The sequence below is a fragment of the Dreissena polymorpha genome, chromosome 6 (genome assembly GCF_020536995.1).
Source record: "Dreissena polymorpha isolate Duluth1 chromosome 6, UMN_Dpol_1.0, whole genome shotgun sequence".
Lineage (NCBI taxonomy): Eukaryota > Metazoa > Mollusca > Bivalvia > Myida > Dreissenidae > Dreissena > Dreissena polymorpha.
Window position 1 is genome coordinate 52,375,617 of NC_068360.1, and position 22,254 is coordinate 52,397,870.

General features: G+C 34.0%; 2 long non-coding RNA genes across 2 annotated transcripts in view; both read right to left on the reverse strand.

Annotated features, from left to right (window-relative positions):
* Nucleotides 1-2,555: 2,555 nt before the first annotated feature.
* On the reverse strand, nt 2,556-6,750 carry LOC127833427 (uncharacterized). Its single transcript, XR_008027410.1, has 2 exons — nt 4,077-6,750; nt 2,556-3,930 (listed from the first exon to the last, which is right to left on the reverse strand). It is a non-coding gene; the product is annotated as an uncharacterized LOC127833427 (long non-coding RNA).
* Nucleotides 6,751-14,693: 7,943 nt separating this feature from the next.
* The window catches only part of LOC127833428 (uncharacterized), a 59,284-nt gene continuing 51,723 nt past the window's right edge, over nt 14,694-22,254 (reverse strand). The window contains exon 10 of the long non-coding RNA XR_008027411.1: nt 14,694-19,267. This is a non-coding gene — a long non-coding RNA (uncharacterized LOC127833428). The remainder of the gene's footprint in view (nt 19,268-22,254) is intronic.

The window sequence follows — 22,254 nt, forward strand, 5'->3', positions numbered from 1 at the left end:
TTGTCTGTTTGTCTGAATCAAACTGCTTTCACAAATTTTCTCCAATGATTTATTTGTAACTTTTAAAAGAAATCATTATGAAATTGTGATGTGCGATACTTTATTTTCACGCTCAGTAATCCACTTCTTCCGGAGTCCTGTGCCTTTGAACTTATCTATGATCATGGTTGCCATATATAGTTCGAATTTCAAATTTCCAAATTCTTGGAGCTAGATCACCCTTGAATAAGAAGGGATGTTGCTTAAGCCAGATGCTATAATTGCCTGGGGGACATCATGATTGTAGTCAGTTTGATATTGGCAACATTTTTTTGCAATTTTTCTCACCTCCTTTCATAAGTAAACAGATAAAAAGGCTGGAAGTGACTTGTGAAATGTTGTCTTAAGAAGAGCACCGTCGAGTGAGTGCCTACACTTGGCTGTGGGTGCTTGACTTTTGTTTTTTTGACCTTTGTCCTTGAAGGTCATCATTGACCTTGACCTTTTCACCACTCAACATGTGCAGGTCATTGAGATACACATGAAAAAAGTTTTTTTGACCTTTGACCTGAAAGGATGACCTTGACTTCTCACCACTCAAAATGTGGAGCTCCATGAGATACACATGCATGCCAAACATCAAGTTGCTATCTTCAATATTGCAAAAGTTATGGCCAATATTAAAGTTTTCGGACGACGACAAGCGGAAGACCAGAGGGCTATAACAAGGATAATACCTCGGGTTTTCTTCGAAATCAGGTGAGCTAAAAATGACAATGATATAGTCATTTGTTGTTTTTAAACAATATCTATATATTGTTTGATTAAATGCAATTGTAAATTCATTTTCACCCGGTTTCATTTCAGTCTTATTTGTTAACAATATTTATTTAAATTAAGTATGCTTAAATGCAATTGTAAAGGAAACAAGCAAATTTATATCAAATTCAGACAATTTGGAAACATGCAGATGCAGGTTTATTGTAAACATAATTCCACTTTCTGAAAATAATTTCTACATGTTGCATTTAATCTAAAAGATTCGCATTTCAATTGTGTGTTATAATTTAAATCTGAACAGTGCCCGATGCGCGCAAATCTTGTCACCTGAACTACTTATGTTCAATGAGTAATAACCCATCCCATAATTTACTGTACTATTTTGCATTTCCGAAAAATGAAATATGTTTGTGTTAATGAAATTCTTAAATACACTTACTATTGGCCAGATAATTATTTTTAATTCAAATTTGTGATTATATGGGATTATCAGATAAATAAAGAATATATATATTCTTCATATATATATATATATATATATATATATATATATATATATATATATATATATATATATATATATATATATATATATATACTAGAAAGGAAGTATCCAGATATTTATGGGGTCAGGCTAATATATGCATGTATTTGCATGTGACATGATGTCAGCACATCGTGGCAATATATGAGCACTGAAGTTATTAACCCTTTGCATGCTGGGAAATTTTTCGTCTGCTTAAATGTGGTATGCTAAATTTATTAAATCAGCATTTTCTTCGATTTTTTTTTTCAAAGAATACTTTCAGAATAGCAAACAGTTTGGATCCAGATGAGACGCCACGTTCTGTGGCGTCTCATCTGGATCCAAACTGTTTACAAAGACCTTCAAAATTCGGTTCCAGCACTGAAAGAGTAAACCAGTTTCATAGCTGGGATCCCACGATGGATGTTAAATCGGAAGAAGAAATTCTTCTTTTGTCCCACTGATTTGTTAGCTAGACCACAGGATGATACAGTTCATTTGTATGAATAATCTTTTGCAGTGAAAATAAGAACAAAAGCTGGTTTTTTGTCAAAATCTTTTATTGCGTTCACAAATAAAATATTAAGTCCTAAAAAAAATAACAGATTTTTATTAAAAAAAAAAAAACAGGTACTATTTTCCTAATACTGATACAAATGTACCAATGATTGCAGATGTCTTACTGGCAAAAATAATACATAATTTATTTTGTTGTTGATGAGAAGAGTTTAAGGATATATACAAAAAAGAGCAACGTTTTCAAGTTTTGACAATTTATTATAGCCATAATAATAACAAGGGCTGTTTGTAAAACATGCATGCCCCCCATATGGGCTGTCCGTTATAGTGGCAGCCATTGTGTGAATACGATTTTTGTCATTGTGACCTTGACCTTTGACATAAAAATCAATAGGGGTCATCTGCGAGTCACGATCAATGTACCTTATATGATCCTAGGCAAAAGCGTTCTTGAGTTATCATCCAAAAATCATTTTACTATTTCGGGTCACCGTGACCTTGACCTTTGACCTTGTGCCCTCAAAATCAATAGGGGTCATCTGCGAGTAATGATCAATCTACCTATGAAATTTCATGATCCTAGGCGTATGCGTTCTTGAGTTATCATCCGAAAACCATTTTACTATTTCGGGACACCATGACCTTGACCTTTGACCTAGTGACCTCAAAATCAATAGGGGTCATCTGTGAGTCATTATCAATCTACCCATGAAGTTTCATGATCCTAGGCGTATGCGATCTTGAGTTATCACCTGAAACCATTTTACTATTTCGGGTCACCGTGACCTTGACCTTTGACCTAGTGACCTCAAAATCAATAGGGGTCATCTGCGAGTCATGATCAATCTACCCATCAAATTTCATGATCCTAGGCGTATGGGTTCTTTAGTTATCATCCGAAAACCATTTTACTATTTCCGGTCACCGTGACCTTGACCTTTGACCTAGTGACCTCAAAATCAATAGGGGTCATCTGCAAGTCATTATCAATCTACCCATGAAGTTTCATGATCCTAGGCGTATGCGTTCTTGAGTTATCATCCTGAAACCATTTTACTATTTCGGGTCACCGTGACCTTAACCTTTGACCTAGTGACCTCAAAATCAATAGGGGTCATCTGCGAGTTATGATCAATCTACCCATGAAGTTTCATGATCCTAGGCGTATGAATTCTTGAGTTATCATCCGGAAACCATTTACTATTTCGGGTCACCTTGACCTTGACCTTTGACCAAGTGACCTCAAAATCAATAGGGGTCATCTGCAAGTCATGATCAATGTACCTATGAAGTTTCATGATCCTAGCCCCAAGCGTTCTTGAGTTATCATCCGGAAACCACCTGGTGGACGGACCGACATACCGACCGACCGACATGAGTAAAGCAATATACCTCCTCTTCTTCGAAGGGGGGCATGAAAATAATAATTGAAACTATTTACAAATAACAATATCACAGTCATGGTAGTCATCATTGAATCATTGATGTCCATTTCACTTCTCATTTCTAATAATAATCTAATGGCTACAAACTGACTACAAGTTGGCTAAAGAAAAGTTTATTTGGCTACAGCATTTCATTTATTAACACCCATAAAAAATCCCAAATAAGTAGAATTTTGCCAAAGCAATATAAAGAAGTGACGTCTAACTTGGCTTAGGAAAATTTTGAGCCAGGGAGAACCCTGATTAACAATCTATTTTAACCAAAATTCATTCATTTCAAGCGAGGTTCATATATGTGTCTAATGTATTTATGATAAATGTATTCAAAACAATGTCAGATGTAAATTTATACAAGAGCACCGTAAAGCGGATGCCAACGCTCGGCTGTGGTTGCTTGGATTTAGTTTTTTAGACCTTTGACCTTGAAGGTCATCATTGACCTTGACCTTTTCACCAATCAAGATGTGAAGCTTGATAAGATACACATGAAAACAAGATGTGTTTGTGAAACACAATGTCCCCCTATATAATGTTTGACCTTGTAGAATGACCTTGACCTTGACCCTTCACCATTCAAAATGTGCAGCTCTATGAGATACACATGCATTTCAAATATAAAATTGCTAGCTTCAATATTGCAGAAGTGACATTACATGAGCAATTTTGACCCATATATTAGACCTTGAAGGATGACCTTGACCTTTCACCACTAAAAATGTGCAGCTCCATGAGATACACATGCATTGCCAAATATCATGTTGCTATCTTCAATATTGCAAAAGTATTCATAAAATTAGCGATTTGGGCCACATATATTGACCTCTGACCTTGAAGGATGACCTTGACCTTGACCTTTCACCACTAAAAATGTGCAGCTCTATGAGATACACATGCATGCCAAATATCAAGTTGCTATCTTCAATATTGCAAAAGTACTCATAAAATGAGCGATTTTGGCCACATATATTTGACATCTGACCTTGAAGGATGACCTTGTACCTTGACCTTTCACCACTCAAATTGTGCAGCTCCATGAGATACACATGCATCCCAAATATCAAGTTGCTATCTTGAATATTAAAAATACTGCAAAAGTGTACATTAAATGAGCGGTTTTGACCCATATATTTGACCTTTGACCTTGAAGGATGACCTTGACCTTGACCTTTCACCACTCAAAATGTGCAGCTCCATGAGATACATATGCATGCCAAATATCAAGTTCCTATCTTCAATATTGCAAAAGTTATTGCAAATGTTAAAGTTGGCGCAAACCAACCAACCAACAGACAGGGCAAAAACAATATGTCCCCCACTACTATAGTGGGGGACATCAAAAGTTTTTTTGACCTGTGACCTTAAAGGATGACCTATACAACTCCATGAGATACACATGCATGCCATATATCATGTTTCTATCTTCAATATTGCAAAAGTTATGGCAAATGTTAAAAGTTTTCGGACCCAACTAAGACGACGACATGGAAGACAAGAGGGCTATGACAATACCTCAAGTTTTCTTCGAAAACATCCAAGCTAAAAAAGACTAAATTCTTTGAAAAAACAAAAGTAAGAATAAATGTTACAAACTATGCAGATTTAACATAAACGAAAGTATGCAACAATGCCATAGTTATTCAAATAAATTGGAATTAAAACTAAATGGTATTGGAAACAGAGCTGTGTCAAAATAGTGACTATTACCCTGCAAAACTTTTTAACATGCAAGGGCACATTATAACTAGGGCACATATATAAGAAATAGTTAGATCAAGTGCAAAATTGTGTCTTGCAAAGCTAGACTTCATGGGTGACATATTTAAAGTTTCAATTAAATTTCTTGAGAAACCATGGTCACCATGACCATGGTAAAGTTTAAGGGCCCATAACTCAGATATGTATTGACTACTGCATAAAAAAATAATGTCTTGGGCATCCCTTGTTTTGGAAATAAATTGATCCAATTCAGAATGATGGGAGAATCCACTCAGCATAAATGGGTTAAGCAATGCAGAAAGTCCCTACCGGACAAACTCCAGTCATTAATTGCTGAGAAAAAGCCCAGACAAAAATTGTGCACGGACATACGCACGGATGGATGGAAGGAAAGACGAAGCGGCGACTATATGCTCCCCCCAAACAATTTGGGCGAGAATAAAAATGACCAAGAGTTGTTTATACCTGAAATTACACAGATTAAAATATAATCATAACAATACTTCGAATAAAGACATTATCACTGAAATAACATTAATTTAGAGGCTACTACCGATTAAATCAATCAAGATGTGCTCAGAAATAGCAATAACTAAGAGGTCATCAGGATATGAATCTTAATCAATAGTATCTTATCAATTATCTTATCATATAACTATAAAAAATTGTTGTCACCACAGAAATCTGAAAAGGTTGAAGTAAGTATAGCCCAACTAAACTTCGACGGCAACTGAAATAACCACTGCGACAACTGTGTACAACATTGAAATGTGAACAACACTACTGTCATAACACGAAACAGATTATCACTGACAAGGTGCCAATAAACCTTCAATTGATATTATCAGTTTGATAACCTTATGACCAGTGTCTTATCATTCAGTAATAACCACTTTGAAATGAGTTTTAATGGATTGTCATACATGTATAAGAAGGGAAAGTTTAAATAAAATATGACTAAACATGTTAGCATGACACTAATTAATACATCGTTATAATGATACTATTGATTAAGAAATTATCACAGATATAACGTAAATTAAGACATTACAACTGACTTAACGTAGATTAGGACGTTTTCAATATGATAACTTCTATCAAGAGGTTCTCAGTTATAGCAATAATAATGAGGTCATCAGGATATAACACTTAATCAATAGTATCATTCTAACAATAAGTAAACTTTTCAATACATTTCCAGAGCATATAACACAGCAACATTTGGATTTTTGGGCATACAAAAGTTTCTTCAAAAACAGCCGAGCTTAAAATGGCATATATAATTTCTTTAAAGCCTGTTTCGTGAAAAGTTTAATCTTGAAGTTTATAGAGGCAAGACTATTACATGTAAAGTATTTACAGTGTCGGTTCTTTTGTACAACACATACCAGTGCTGATACTTTTTTTGAAAATAAAATTTTAAAGAAGAGCATTGAGTTATCTCTTTTAAACGATTGTGAAAATGATAATCGTTTTGAGAAACAAGAAACTTGCATGAGTATAGAGAATAATAGGTTGGTGACGTTGATGAAGAGTGGCTATCTGGCAAGTCAGAGGAATTTATTGGGTGAGCGGAAGGCTAACCCAATAAGATCCTCCGACGAGCCACATAAACACTCTCCATCCACGTCACCAACCTATTATTCTATTTATCCTGTCACATTAACAACATTTTGAATTAAATATTAAATTATAATATATTATATATTATATTATTAAGTAATATTGTATTATATTTTATGATATATTTTATATAATATTATAAATATTATATAATATATTATATTGTTTACTATATTGTTTACTTAATTATATTTTATTAATTATATTATATATTATAGTATTTATTATGTATTTTATATTATATATATTATATTATATATTATATTACATTATATTATGAACACTGTATTATGTGAATTGGGAATAAGACATGAAACTTATAATAATATAATATAAAAAATAATAATAAAATACATAATATAATATCATTTAATATAATGTTATATAATGTAATATAATGTAATGTTATATAATATAATGTAATATTACACCTCAGAGATATTGGTCCTGCTATATATATAATGACCGGTTTCAGTCTGTATAATGCGATAGAGAAACCTAAGAGTATATGGACCGGTCACTTTTTTTTTGTATATTGACCGTTCGGGGGTTACACACCACTAATTTGACACTGTTATAATATATATTACATAAAATAAATAAAATATTAAATATATAATCTAAAAATTTAATATATAATATGTAATATATAATATAATACTATATAATGTATAATATAATAAATGAAATATATTATATAATATATAACATAAAATGAATAATTATAAAATAGATTATATCTATATTATATTATATATATATATATATATATATATATATATATATATATATATATATATATATATATAGATTATATTATATATATATATATATATATATATATATATATATGATTTATATATAATATATATATATATATATATATTATTTAATATAAATATAATCTATTTTATAATTTATTTATTGTATGTTATACATTATATAATATATATATTTTATTTATTATATAATATATTATATAGTATTATATAATATATAACATATTATATATTAAATTTTTAGATTATGTATTTAATATTTTATTTAATGTTATATATATTATAACAGTGCCAATTTAGTGGTGTGAACCCCCGAACGGTCAATATACAAAAAAAAGTTACCGGTCCATATACTCTTAGGTTTCTCTATCGCATTATACAGACTGAAACCGGTCATATATATATTGCAGGAACAATATCTCTGAGGTGTAATATTACATTATATCATATTACATTACATTATATTACATTATATAACATTATATTATATGATATTATATTATATAATTATTATTATTATTATATTATAATATATTTATATATTATATATAATAAAATATATTTTATTATATACTATATTATAATATATAGTATATATAATATATTATATATTTTATATTATATATTACGTATTTTATATTATATGTAATATTATAATATATATAATATAACATTATATTATATATTATATTGTATTCAATTATATTACATTACATTACATTATATTATTAACTTTTGGGTTATTAGGTTACCTGGTCAACAAGCCTAATTTTGGTTATTAGGTTACCTGGTTATTAGGCTGATTAAAAGGCATGTGACAGGATAAATCTATTTAGGCCTACATGAATTATTTGTTAATTTTAAAGTAAAAACACAAATAAAATTGTGCGTAAGAAAGAGTTATCCAAAATGAATTGACCATAACATTAAATAATTATAGACATTTTTCTAGTTCACTATCAGACTTAATAACACACAGTTGACACACTATTGAAATTATGCTGCCCAGGAATCAAATATCAAAAACAAAGTTAAGAGACAACATATTACGATACTCGCCATATCAAAGTGAGGACATGAGAAAGATTCTTAGCGTTAATTGTAAAGAAAATATCAATACCGGTACACAAATTAAAGCAATAGGAATTCAATCAACGAGAAAAAATCAGACACAAATAAAACAAGTTCTATGTTTTAAGTTTCAACACCTTAAGAAATAATGCACCTTGAACTGAAACCCCCAACACTCAAACTGACGACCACATGAAGAATTTCAATCATAAAAACATGGAAATCGCAACCTAACAGAAATGTTTGCCCATACGAAAAATAAATGAAAGAAACATGAACAACAATTCATGTTGGAGACCTTACCAAAGCTAAATGTAGGAACATAAAATTTCTATTCATGTTGGTGTATAATTATGCCTGTAATGCCTGTAATGTAATTTAACAGCCTTTAAATTTGCACTGTGACATTTTTTACCATGAATTCAATGGGAAGTCATTTAATACACTAAGCATAAAACAAAAATTGACCCAAAATGTTTTTTTTAGAAGAAGATAAAAACAACACTCAATAAATGAAGTGTATGGTGTTGCTATTTTCAAACAAATAATTTGCAAAATAGTTTTATTAAGAAAAAGGTTTTTGCAATTTATGAGCTTATGACATGTTTCTGGTATATAATGCAGGACAACATAGACAACACCCATCAAGCGGCTAGTGGTACACATCGTTACATAATGCATGGGACACGTCAAGCTGCTTTACTGGTGTAATTTTCAAAATATTCTTATGCTTAAAATAATTTTTTTCATGGCATTCATATTGGCTTGTTTTACTTCAACAAATCACATGCAGATATACTGGGAAAATGATGTTGTCAACATCAAAATAGTAGTACTGTCAGTATTAAACTTGTCAGTATTTATCCACATTTTTTGTATAATGAGACATTTATAAAGCATGTTCAAAGTGTGTCTTCCTAACATTAATTCCTGAACTTGTTTCATAAAAGATTGTTAGAAATGTCAAAACTCATGTTAGATCCTTACTGTTTAACCTAGTAACTAACCTTTTTGCATGAATTAATTAAAATACTGTTTTGATAAATATATTCAGTGCAATCATATCAATCAAAGCTTATCAAAATGTTAGTACTGTTATAGATTTACTAATCTTGTGACCTACATGTACAGACAAAGCCAAATAGAGATATGGGAAACAATTCAATCACCATATTTGTGCTCAAATGGAGTTCATTAGTACACTGCCATTAATCACGGGCGCCGCCTCTTTTTTGAAATGCACTAATAAACAGTCCAATGATACTTCTGAGGCCGCGCCTCCTCGGAAGTATCATCAACTTATTTATTGTTGCATCTCAAAAAGAGGTGGTATCTGTTATGAACGGCAGAGGAGTAGGTAAATTTTTATCAGATAAACCATGAACAAATAAATAATAAAGACCTTTTTTTTAAAATTCAATCAGAACTTGAAATGTTAATAGTTGATGAAATTTGTATTGCTACTTATTTATTGATTAATGACTTTCGAAACGTAAGTGAACATTAATTTTGACTGGGAAAAATAAATAAAAAATAAATTGAATCATCTCATAATTCTGATGATAAAATCATACTTTAATAAAAGATTTAATGTTTGTAAAAGATTATATTTTTATGTTGTGGAACAATCAATTGAAAGCCATGAAACATGGCTATACATACTTCATTATGTGAACTTTTACCACAGCAACTTTGCTGGAGTTTTTATGAACTGCTATGCATGTTTATAAAAAATCATTAAATACGTATTTTTTTAATTTAATATGATACATGAATCATAAGTCTTATAATCATCCCCTTTTTTTCCTTCACTTGACCATTGTCATCATCACCATTATCTTTCTATGAAGAAATACAACTTCTTTTTAAACTATCATCACAATTGTTATCATTATCATAATCAACACCATCAATTCAACAATACACTCGAATCAACAATGTAAATGCTGGTGTACATGAAAGTGTTTTCTGCTGTTAGATACGATTGAATAAGACTTTTTTGTTTATTTTCTGGAACTATTTTTTTGGAACTTTTAAAGACTAAATTATTTTTTAACTACACTCTAAACCCAATATAACGTGGTCAATGGGTACCGAGCCCCAAAACTGCGTTATAAAGGGATACATCTTAAAAGTTTTGTGAACAGAATGTGCCATGTATGTTGCCATGTTGTGTGTATAGTTTATCATATCATTCCGCAATACATGAATGGTATATAAACCCTATCTTATCGATATCGGCATGCAGACCTTTCTTGTGAATATACAGATACCCATATCCCATACACGCTGAAACCCTCAAATTACCCATCGCTGTCATCATTGGCTTCACCAGGGCTTCTTATCGCGTCACCTTATGCCCGTAACACCAGAAGCTGCTGCTGCTACTTCTTCTGATACTACTTCTAATACTGATACCTCTACTGAAACTGATACTACAACTGATACTAACAAGAAGCCGATTCATGTCACCCTGGGGTGACTTCAAGCCGATGCTAGTCATCCTAGGGTGACATGAAGCAGCTTGAAGTCACCCTAGGGTGACCGGAATCGGTTTCAAGTCACCCCCGGGGGACTTCAAGCCATTTCAGGTCGACAATGACCCAATGTGCGTAGCGCATTGGGTCATTGACGACCTGAAATGGCTTGAAGTCACCCTAGGGGGACTTCAAGCCGCTTCATGTCATCCCAGGGTGACATCAAAGCCATTTCAGGTCGACAATGACCTAATGAGCGTAGCGCATTGAGTCATTGTCGACCTGAAATGGCTCGAAGTCACCCTAGGGTGACTTCAAGCCGCTTCATGTCACTTAACGGTGACTTCAAGCCGATTCATGTCACCCTTGGGTCACCTTGGGTGACATGAAGCGGCTTGAAGTCACCCTAGAGTGACTAAGGTGGGCTTGAAGTCACCCCAGGGTAACATGAATCGGCTTCTAGTCATCCCGGGGTGACTTCAAGCCATTACAGGTCAACAATGACCCAATGAGCGATACTGATACTACTACTGATACTGATACTACTACTGATACTGATAACACTACTGATACTGCTACTTCTATTGATACTGCTACTACTACTGATACTGATACTACTACTGATACTACTACTGATACTGCTACTACTACTGATACTGCTACTACTACTGATACTGATACTACTACTGATACTGATACTTCTACTGATACTGATACTACTACTGATACTGATACTACTACTGATACTTAACTACTGATACTGATAATACTACTGATACTGATACTACTACTGATACTGATAATACTTCTGATACTGCTACTACTACTACTGATACTGCTACTATTATTGCTGCTACTGCTACTACTGCTGCTGCTGCTTCTGCTTCTGCTGTGACTGCTGCTACTTCTTCTACTGCTACTGTTGCTGCTGCTGCTACTACGTCTGCTGCTGCTTCTTCTACTTCTGCCGATGCTACTGCTGCTACTACAACTGCTGCTACTGCTGCTGCTGATACTACTGCTGCTGCTGCTGCTGATACTGCTGCTGCTACTACTACTACTACTTCTACTACTACCAACATGCAGCCAGCGCCTGCTGGCATCGGGCCTAAAGGAGGCGATCGTCCTCTGATAAGCCGATGACAGGCTTTGGGAATTCAAGGGTTTATGCAGCGCATATGGGATAATCGGGTATCTGTATATTCACAAAAAAAGGAATGTATGCCAAAATCGATATGATAGGGTTTATGTTCATGTATTGCCCAATGATATGATAAACTAAATACTCACCATGGCAACATACATGGCACATTCTGGGCACAAAACTTATAGGGTTTTGCAGCTTGGACCCAATTGACTGCATTATTTTTACGGGAAAGACCGAAAGAACTCAAAATACTTTTGGTATGATTAAAATGTTAACATATAGTCATTTGAACCAAAATCAATTCATTGCCTTATACATATCATACAAAAGTCTACAAACTTGAATATTTTTGGTATCAGCTTCATTGCATTATACATAACTTACAAGAAGAGAACATAAAAAAACTTGAATTATTTTGGTATATGATTCCATGCCTCACATATAACAAGCAATAAAATCAGTCGGAAAGAAGTCAGGTATGAGATTTATTGCCTCATGCATAACTTACAAAAAGAGAAAGTAAGAAAGGACTTGGATCTTAGGGTATGAGCTTCATTGCCTCATGCATAACTTATAAAAAGAGAAAGTAAGAAAGGACTAAGATACTTTGGGTACGAGCTTAATTGCCTCATGCGTAACATACAATAAGGAAAAGTAAAAAATGACTTGAATACTTTGGGTATGAGCTTCATTGCCATTGATGACATATGGAACAGAAACAAATTTAACATTTAATGTCAGAGTGACCTTAAACCCCAATTTCAATAGGGGTTATCTACTGTCCAAGACCAATGCACATGTGAAGTATAAAGCCAATCGGTCAATTCGTTCTTGTCCGAAACAGACCTTACGGCCAGTTAAGCGAGTTACGGCAGTGATAAGACATACCCACTCTCAGCCAAGCTTGAGCTTACAACGTCCATAGCTGGAGAGTGATAAAACACCCACCAATACTGTGAACGTATGACCTTCAACTGTTGAAACGCATTAAGAAGGTGTAGAATGAATATATTACCAAAGAGATTTTTGCAAGACCAGTGTATCCAGTCAGTTTGTTGTACCAAGACATCCCCTGTACACTCATGGGTTTATGATAACCTTTTGATCAGTGTCTTATTAGTCAGTAATTACCATTGCCATATGAGTTTTTAATAGATTGTCACCATAAATATATGAAGGGAAAGTTTAAATGAACAAGGGCTGTTAGTAAAACAAGCATGCCCCCTATATGGTGGTGGTGGTGGTGGTGGTGGTGCTGGTGGTGGTGATGGAGCTGGTGGTGGTGCTGGTGGTGGTGCTGGCGGTGGTGGTGACCTCAAAATCAATAGGGGTCATCTACCAGTCATTACAAATGTCCCTATGAAGTTTCATTATCCAAGCCGTAAGCGTTCTTGACTTATCATCCGGAAATCATTTTCCTATTTCCAGTCAACCATTTTACTGCTTTAGGTCAATGTGACCTTTACCTTTGACCTAGTGACCTGAAAATCAATAGGAGTCATCTGCCGGTCATGACCAATGTACTTATGAAATTTCATGATACCATGCATAAGCGTTCTTGAGTTATTATCCGGAAACCATTTCCTATTTCCAGTAACTTAGACCTTAACCTGTGACCTTGACCTTTGACCTAGTGACCACAAAATATATAGGGGTCATCTGCGAGTCATGATCAATGTTCCTATGAAGTTTCATAATCCTCGTCCTCGGCGTTCTTGAGTTATCATCTGGAAACCACCTGGTGGACGGACCGACAGACCGACAGACCGTCATGTGCAAAGCAATTTACCCCCTCTTCTTCGAAGCGGGGCATGAATATGACTAAACGTGTTAGCATGACACTAATTAATACATCGTTATAATGATACTATTGATTAAAAATTATCACAGATATAACGTAAATTAAGACATTACAACTGACTTAACGTAGATTAGGACGTTATCAATATGATAACTTCTATCAAGAGGTACTCAGTTATAGCAATAATTAAGAGGTCATCAGGATATAACACTTAATCAATAGTATCGTTCTAACAATAAGTAAACTTTTCAATACATTTCCAGAGCATATAACACAGCAACATTTGGATTTTTGGGCATACAAAAGATTCAAGCAAATCTGTACTTCTTGGTAATGTGACATGTTTTTAAATTTTAATTCAATTGATTGAGAATGTGAACTTGTTTGAATCACACATTTTAACTAAATGTGACAACAAACTCAAACTGGCAAACTGGTCGATTGACCCACATAATTAGTTCAATTCAATCCAATATACCACGTCCTAAACTTAGTTTTTTTGGGTAGGGGGTATTATTTATTTTGTAGTTTTTTTTTAGGAAAATGGTGTTGAATAGTCAACCCAATAATTGCACAACTATGCGAGCACTATGTTTAATTTAATAATAAAAATACAAATTGTCCTTGTAACAAGAAGACAATAGGTGTTTCAACTTGATATTATTATGTCACAAATCCATCAAACACAATATACTAAAAGCATATTTCTAGTTGTTTCATAATGTCACATACAAGATGTGCATCACGCTGGCTTAATGACAACTGACCACAAATCCTGATACAGCTACAACACAAATAGACATAAACTGTTTCATAGAATAACAATATAGTGAGGGGACATATTTATTATAAACGAGACAACATGTCAATTATGAATATGGTCGGCGTTATTTCATATGACGTCATTAAAAGCGATATTGTGGTAGCTGGCAGAATTCTGCTTGAAAACAAAAATGATACATTATTTAAGGAAAACATGAACATGCTACATAGCATTGTTTGGGCAGCTTTAGTTGTATAACATTTCAATGTGAATTTATTGTTAAATAACCGATAAAAAATTGACCAAGGTTTATACCTGAAATTACACCGATTAAAAGATTATCATCGGAATAATGTGTTGTTTAGAAAAAAAAGTGCATCAAGTCTTTAGTATTTCTTTTAACTCTCAAGCATGATTGGAACAACCTGTAAAATACCCAATACCTTACATAAAGAATACCTCCAAGAAACTAGGATTTACAATTTCTATAGAAAAGTCAGTTCTGGAACCTACTCGAACAATTAGGTTTTTGGTTTTGGTACTGTGCTCCGTTACCATGACGGTGCAATAAACTACATCGAAATGTAAGGATTTCATAAGCATGTGTTAATCCGTCATTAATAAGTAGCGTGTAACATTACATCAATTTGCAAAGCTAATCAGGAAATTAGTAGCGGTGGGACCAGGTGTCCAGCACGCGCCATTATTCATAAAACCACTCGAGAAAGAAAAAGAACTCTTGTTAAAGACACACAAAGGAAATTTCAAGTGTTTCTTTATGCCGTCACAACAAGTACAAAATACATTAGAATGGTGGATTCAGAGCATTTCTTCCAGCAGAAAACTAATGCAATTACCGCAGGTGGACGCTATAATGTATACCGACTCATTTTCTAAAATGTGGGGCGCTTGTGAAGACAGATAATTCCAAAACTAATGGGTTTTGGTCAGCTGATAAACAGAAGTTACACATGAATGTTTTAGAATTGAAAGCATGTGAACTTGATCTGTTATCTCTTTACAAACAAAGGTCAAATATCCATATCCAGGCATTCATGGACAATACTACAAGCGTCGCTTACATCAACAAATATGGTGGTAGAATAAAAACACTAGACTATGTGGCAAGAAAAATTTGGACGTGGGCTACGGATAAAAACATTTTAATAACGGCTAATCACATCAGCAGGCGTAAAAATCATACAGCAGATAAATTAACCCTTTCAGTGCCGAAACCAAATTTTAAAGGCCTTTGCAAACAGTTTGGATCCAGATGAGACGCCACAGAACGTGGCGTCTCATCTGGATCCAAACTGTTTGCTATTCTGATAGTATTCTTTGAAAAAAAATCGAAGAAAATGCTAATTTTAGAAATTCTGCAGACGACATTTTAGCAGACGACAAATTTCCCAGCATGCAAAGGGTTAAGTAGATCAGGCAATGATGATCTTGAATGGGGCTTATCTCACAAAGTGCTTAATAAAATCAACCAGTTGTTCCCAGATATATGCATAGACTTATTTGCATGGCCATTAAATGCAAAATTGAAAACGTATGTCTCTAGATCGACAGAACCATTGCAATAGTTAAGGGGTCATCAGGATATAACACTTAATCAATAGTTTTGTATCAGTTATGTTATCATTAAACTATTTTAAATTGTTGTCACCACAGAAATATGAAAAGGTTGAAGTATGTATTAAGCCCAACTAAACTTGTCGGCAACAAAATAACCAACAATGTCATGGGATACATTTTACATATCTCAATATGCAAGGTAACTAATTGTGGAAGCGTAAATGTAAACACGTTCAATAAGCACAGTAACCAGAAGTAAAATACTAAAGATTTGACACTTGACAACCAATAATACCAAACTAAAATCTCAAATAACCTACTATTCATAGTTTAAAATTTTATATTAAATTGGCACGAGAGCTTTTGTGTGGATCCAAAACATGAATGTGGTGATACAAAGGGATTAAAACTTTTTATGGAACATCTTCAATAGGTTGATTACTTTCACATTTAAATCAATGCACACCATACGTCCTTCAAATGTACTTTTCAAAACATCTGGAACAAGTAAACAAATACAAAAATAACTATGGCATTGTTGCTTAATTCACCATTATTACATAAACAGTTGGGAATAATAAATGGTACCAATAAACAGATGTACCTTAACACAAACCCTTATTATGGAATGAAATGGAAATACTAATATGCCTCCCTGGCAAGCAGTTGAGCCATTGCATGCTTGACAAAAGGTGGAATAGGGGCACACACAGACAGTAATAACAAAAACAGTTCGAAACTAATTGAAACAAGAGATGTGTTTGTCAGAAACATAATGCCCCCTAATGCGCAGTTTGTTTGTTTTTTACCTTGAAGGATGACCTTGACCTTTCACCACTCAAAATGCACGGCTCCATGAGAAACACATGCATGCTAAATATGAAGTTGCTATCTATAATATTTCAAAAGTTATGACAAAACTTTAAGATTACTTAAAATTTTGGACAGACAGAATGACAGACAGGCAAACAGGCCAAACACAATATATTCATTTTAAAAAAGGAGGGTGGGCATAAAAATTAAACAATACAAAATTAAGAAATAAGGAAGATAAATGTATTTTAAAACAAACACACAGATCATTAGTTTCATGTAGAACATGGAAGGGACTATGGAAATTCAATAATTCACTTTTAAAAGATATTGATTACTTAAACTGTATTAACAACTTAATAGACACTATTAAAAAAACAATATTGTGTCCCAGTATATAACATACACAATTTTGAACAACTAAACAGCAATGATATACAATTTGTTTTCAATAATCAATTATTTTTGGAAACATTCCTTATGAAAATTCCAGGGAAAACAATATCATACTCATCATTAAAAGAAGATGAACTAACAAAAAATTGTCGGAGACGGTGATGCTCCCCCCAAAAAATTTTTATCACAATATTGCACTATATATTCAGATAGAAGGACATGTCTTGAGGGGCATTACTTTGGACAAAATAATACGATGGATGGTTTAGCAACTTAAAAATTTCAAAGGCCAATCCTCTCTCTCTAAATCATCTAACCAGAACCCACTTATAACATGCGCATCTCCTCAAGGAAGTTAAGCTTCTCATTAAATTTTTACTGAATTCCAGTAAGTAGTTGGGGAGAAATAGCCCGGACAAGAATTGCACTATATGTACAGTTTATAGAAAATTTCAAAGGGCCATAACTCTGTTAAAAATCATCCGACCATATTCGGCTGATAATATGCACATCTCCTGTTGGTAGTGAAGTTCCCATAAAGTTTCATTGAATTCCCGTAATAAATTACTGAGAAATAGCTCGGAGAAAAGTTGCACTATATATACAATGGAAAATTTCAAAGGGCCACAACTCTGTGAAAAATCATCCGACCATAACCGGCTGATAATATGCGCATCTCCTGTTGGTAGTGAAGCTTCCCATTAAGTTTCATTGAATTCCTGTAATAAGTTGCTGAGAAATAGCCAGAACAAGAATTGCACTATATGTACAATGGAAAATTTAAAAGGGCCATAACTCTGTGAAAAATTATCAGACCAGAACTGGCTGATAATATGAAAATCTCCTCTTGGTAGTGAAGCTTCCCATAAAGGTTCAATGAGTTTCGGTCATTAGTTGCTGAGATTGGGAAATAACGTAAATAAATGATGCCACTAAAAGTATTAATTATGTAAATGTTCATAATACATGACAGACAAAAATAAATCACAAATGCTGTCATTGGCAATTTTATTCAGTCTAGACAGTGTTTTGCATCTTTTCCGAAATTGTGGTATGAATAAGAGCATTTATAACTTGAATTATGATATCTTACATTTCAAGCAAAAATTTTAATGAAGAAAAACAATTTATTTGTTTTAATTAAGTGCATTAGAATTTCCATATGGTACGTGAAAATTTCCATTTAGTGCATTATAATTTACATTTAGCACATTATACAGTCCATTTATTGCAATGTAATTGCCATTTAGTACATGGTTATTTCCATTAAGTGCATGATAATTTCCATTTAATGAAGTGTTAATCTCCATTTAGTTCATTACAATTTCTTTTCTGTATATTTTCTGATATGTGCATAATCATTTCCATTTGGTGCATGATAATTTCCATATGATGCATGATAATTTCCATATGATGCGCGATAATTTCCATATGATGCATGATAATTTCCATATGATGCATGATAATTTCCATATGATGCATGATAATTTCCATATGATGCATGATAATTTTCATATGATGCGCGATAATTTCCATATGATGCGCGATAATTTCCATATGATGCGCGATAATTTCCATATGATGCATGATAATTTCCATATGATGCATGATAATTTCCATATGATGCATGATAATATCCATATGATGCGCGATAATTTCCATATGATGCGCGATAATTTCCATTTGGTACGTGATTAGTATTCTGTAAATCCTCATAAACGATGGGTGCCCACCTGTGCTGTGGAGGACAGTTTGGTCTCGAGCTCTGTCACAGTGACGTTCAGTCGGTACTTTTTGGGCAGTTCTTCATAGTCGAGGTTCTGACGGGTCTTGATGTTGCCTTGACGATTGATGCTGAACAGGAGTGAATAGATCAGTCAAGGATGAATTATTGCTTTTAATGACCATGTAAAATAAATAATATATCAGTGGAATTATTAGAAGAAAACTTGTGTTCGAGTATGTTTGAATGCATGTCTAAAATTAACAAGAGCACCGCCTTGCGGGTGCAGACCGCTCATCTATTTTCTTTTTAAAGGTGAAGGGACTCTCATTTTCAATCACAAAGGAGGGAGGAGTGGAGTGAAGAGGGGTGTATAGTGTGGGGTTGTGGACATTTATTACATTATCTTCCAAAAAAGCGAAAAACAAAAAAAACAAAAAAAAAATCGGGGGGGGGGGGGGGGGGGGGGGGGGGGGGGGGGGGGGGGGGTTTGGGTGCGATGGTTGGACGGTATTTCAAACATAACCGTTTTAAAAAAAAAATGGGGGGGGGGGGGGTATAGTGTGAGGGTGTGGTGATAATTTGTGAGATGATCTTAAAAAAAAAAAAAAAAAAAAAAAAAATTGGGGAGGGGGGGTTGGTAGGGGGGGGGGTGGGGTGGGGTATAGTGTGAGGGTGTGGTGGTCATTTGTGAGATGATCTTAAAAAAAAAAAAAAAAAAAAAAAAAATTAGGGGGGGGGGGGAGGGGGGGGAGGGGGGGGAGGGGGGGAGGGGGGGAGGGGGGGAGGGCACGGGGGATGGTTTGGGTGAAGTCTATTGTGGTATGTCAGGTAAGAGTAGTTTCATCAAAGTATCAATCAAATCTAATCATAAATAAAGAAGTTATGGCAATTTTAGCAAAATTTAATAATTTGACCTTGAGAGTCAAGGTCATTCAAAGGTCAAAGTAAAATTCAAGTTGCCAGGTACAGTAACCTCATGATAGCATGTAAGTATTTGAAGTTTGAAAGCAATAGCCTTGATACTTCGAGTGGATCGAAACACAAAATTTAACCATATATTAAAAGTAACTAAGTCAAAAAAGGGCCATAATTCCGTAACAATGACAACCAGAGTTATGCAACTTGTCCTTATACTGTACCCTTATGATAGTTTGTGAGTGTTCCAAGTATGAAAGCAATATCTATGATAGTCTTTAGGGGTAAAGTGGACCAAAACATAAATCTTAACCAAATTTTCAATTTTCTAAGTATAAAGGGCCCATAATTCCGTCCAAATGCCAGTCAGAGTTACATAACTTTGCCTGCACCGTCCCCTTATGATAGTTCATAAATCTTGCAAGTATGAAAGCAATAGCTTTGATACTGTAGGAATAAAGTGGACCTAAACACAAAACTTAATCAAATTTTCAATTTTCTAAGTATAAAAAGGGCACATAATTCTGTCAAAATGCCAGTCAGAGTTACATTACTTTGCCTGCACAGTCCCCTTATGATAGTTAGTAAGTGTTGCAAGTATGAAAGCAATAGCTTTGATGCTTAAGGAATAAAATGGACTTAAACACAAAACTTAACCAAAATTGTCAATTTTCTAAGTATAAAAAGGGCACATAATTCTGTCAAAATGCATGCCAGAGTTATCTAACTTTGCCTGCCCAGTCCCCTCATGATAGTAAGTAAGTGTACCAAGTTTGAATGCAATAGCATTGATACTTACTGAGAAAAGTGGAACTAAACGCAAAACTTAACCAAAATTTTCAATTTTTTAAGTATAAAAAGGGCACATTATTCTGTCAAAATGCACGCCAGAGTTATCTAACTTTGCCTGCCCAGTCCCCTCATGATAGTAAGTAAGTGTAGCAAGTTTGAATGCAATAGCATTGATACTTTCTGAGAAAAGTGGACCTAAACGCAAAACTTAACCGGACGCCGACGCCAACGCCGACGCCAAGGTGATGACAATAGCTCATAATTTTTTTTCAAAAAATAGATGAGCTAATAACAAGAGCTGTGTTTGTGAAACACAATGCCCCATATTATGCTTTGAAGCCATATATTTGACCTTGAAGGATGACCTTGACCTTTCACCACTCAAAATATGCAGCTTCATGAGATACACATGCATGCCAAATATGAAGTTGCTATCTTCAATATTGCAAAAGTAATGACAAAACTTTAATATTGGTTAAAGTTTTGGACAGACAAACAGAATGACAGACAGACAGACTGGCCAAAAACAATTAAATATTTTTTTTTAAGGGGGCATAATAATTTACTGATAAATAAACCAGAACTGTCATGGTTGTGTCTGAAATACCCCAAGCCGCTTTGTCAGTGGGCATCGTCAGCTCTAAAACAATGAAGTTGTGATACCACTTCAAATACCACTTATACTACTTCATGTGATACCACTACAACTACCACTTATACATCTACATGTGATACCACTACAACTACCATCACCACTACTACATGTGATACCACTACAACTACTACCGACACAACTAATACATGTGATACCACTAAAACCACCAACACTTCTACGTGTGATATTACTACCACCACCAACACTTCTACAGGTGATTCCACTACAACCACCAACACTGCTACATGTGATTCAACTACCACCGCCAAACACTTATACATGTGATACCACTACCACCACCATTACCACTACATTTGATAACACTACCACCACCATAACTACTGTAGTAGGACTGGTTTTCTCCCTTCAATCCCGAAACATGTATTGCCCTTCAAATGAAAAACTATTTTATAATAATATGCTGTGGTCGATATATCATCTTTCAATTGTATATTTTGTATTATTGTCTTATGATATATGTCTATTGTATAATTGTTGTGTTTATAAATTATACGGGAGGCATGATAACATGTAAGCCTGTAGTTTGATGTGTTTGTAATTTGGAGCTCTTTGGTGCAATCCTGAATAAGGACAATGTCCTGAATGTTTATAACACGTTCATTACAATTTAGGGTAAACATAAACTATAGAACAGTTAGTTTCTTAGTTTCTTAGTTCTTTATTAGAGTTGATCCTTTAACGACGTGTTATGTGTAAGACTTAAGAACCTGCACTATAACAAAAGTGGAGATG